This window comes from Beta vulgaris, chromosome 9 (genome assembly GCF_026745355.1).
Source record: "Beta vulgaris subsp. vulgaris cultivar EL10 chromosome 9, EL10.2, whole genome shotgun sequence".
Lineage (NCBI taxonomy): Eukaryota > Viridiplantae > Streptophyta > Magnoliopsida > Caryophyllales > Amaranthaceae > Beta > Beta vulgaris.
Genome location: NC_079210.1, coordinates 7,502,912 through 7,504,822, shown reverse-complemented (window position 1 = coordinate 7,504,822; position 1,911 = coordinate 7,502,912). Strand labels below are relative to the sequence as shown.

At 35.8% G+C, this 1,911-nt stretch overlaps 1 long non-coding RNA gene across 1 annotated transcript; it reads left to right on the top strand.

Moving 5' to 3' along the window:
* Positions 1–441: 441 nt before the first annotated feature.
* LOC130590053 (uncharacterized) lies at positions 442–897 on the top strand. The gene is made up of 3 exons (XR_008967646.1): positions 442–516; positions 595–687; positions 780–897. It is a non-coding gene; the product is annotated as an uncharacterized LOC130590053 (long non-coding RNA).
* The last annotated feature ends 1,014 nt before the right edge of the window (positions 898–1,911 follow it).

The window sequence follows — 1,911 nt, the reverse complement described above, 5'->3', positions numbered from 1 at the left end:
AAGAGAAGAGCGTGAAGCTATTGTACTGAACTCAATCGGCCAACCAGTTGGAACAAAAAGAAGTTGTTGATGAATTTAGCCTTTTCTTGGGTACAGTTGCTAGGGATTCCGAGCTTGCGCCTCTTAACTATAGAAAATTCAAACTTTTGCCACACTTGACAAAATATGGATTATGTTTTGGTATGTTCCTTTCATTGTTTCTTTTCTATGTAAGCTCATTCATCAAACTAAAAACATGTATATACTAATAATTGAGCTCATTCATTGGACCGAATACCTTATATACTACTAATTGAGCTCATTCATTGTTGGGTTAGGAAAAGTACATGGTTCCGATCAAGGGAAAAAATGGGTTTTCGAATTATAATGCAAGTTGGCGTGGTCATAAATGTAGGGTAAAAAAAGCACTACTATGCACATGAAACTAATGAGAAAAGGTGGGAAAATCGTCCGAAAACAGTTTCCGATTCCCAATTTAAAGATCTTTTGGAATACTGGAATTGTTCACTAATCGAGGTATATGGTTTTATTCTCTTTGAAATTTTGTTCGTCTACTATTGAAATTGTATGTTAACTTTTTTTTTTCTATTACAGAAAGAAGCAAAAATTAATAAAGGCAATCGTGGATCACTAGATGATATGCATACTATGGGTCCGAAGTCATACGCAATGTTACGTCATAAGTTGGTAACAACACATTATCTTGAATTATAGTTCTTATTGTTCCATCATTTCATACTCTTAGAAAGTTATTGAACTACTAATTTGTATCTCTAAAGCAACAAGAGGATCCGGATAAGCAAGAGCCTTCACAAGAAAAGGTCTACAAAGAATCGAGGAAAAGAAATCCTGAAAAGACATACCTCACCAACAACGAAAAAACTATATCCAATATTGTGAGTTGACATGCTATGTATTTCATATTTTCTGCCTTAACTTAGTATATATAATAACTTAATCTTCATTGGATAGGCCAAGATGGATGCTTTACAAAGTGTTGAACATGGAGAAGATGGTAACACTAAGGGTAATTACTCTGAAGTCATACAAGATCCTGTACGCAAAAGTCATGTACGCCTTTATGGAAGAGGTGTAACGAAGACTGATTTGAAAAAAAAGGATAAAAATTCGGGTTTCATATTTCCCCAGGAGTTTTTACAAAGTATGGAGACTCAATTGGTGCAAAAGCTAGCACCGAGCGTGGCATCTGCCATTCTTTCTCAAATTCAAGCCGCTAATCCAGGAGTAGAGCTTGTGATTCCTGATTTTTCAAATGGTACAATACCAAGGGATGCATCTAGAGATCAACATCCAACTAGTGACACCAATGAGCAAGCTTCTAATGGCCCTCAATTGTTAGATTGTGAGGTACCGTTCTTAACTCTTATTTCTCTATGAATATATTTATGAAGAAACTTGCTAGGCAACGCTCTTTGGTTCAAAATTGCTTCCGATGGTCTGAATTAATAGATAGATAGATAAAGAAGTTTGATGTCTGTCTATACTTGCAAATACTAAAATGAGCTATAATTTGACTTTGGACCTGCGATTAATAAAGATTTGGAATAACATTTGGAGTTGTGTTGCAAAATGATGATATTAGTATGTAGTGGTAAATTTGTAGCTTGGTGGAATCATGAGCAGGAGTCTGTATAGAAATTATCTTGGTGGAATCATAAACAGGTATTTGATGGTCATGGTGGAACAGACGTAGCTTCCTTTGTTTGTAACAACCTTCTTAAGTATATTGTCAATGATCCACAGTTTCCTGTTTCTTTGGAAAAGGCTGTTAAGTGCGCCTTTGTTAAGGCTGATTATGCATTTGCTGATTCTAGTGTTCTTGACATTTCTTCTGGCACCACTGTCCTGACTGCCCTTTTTTTCGGAAGGTAAGTTGTAAGGAGTCGGCCT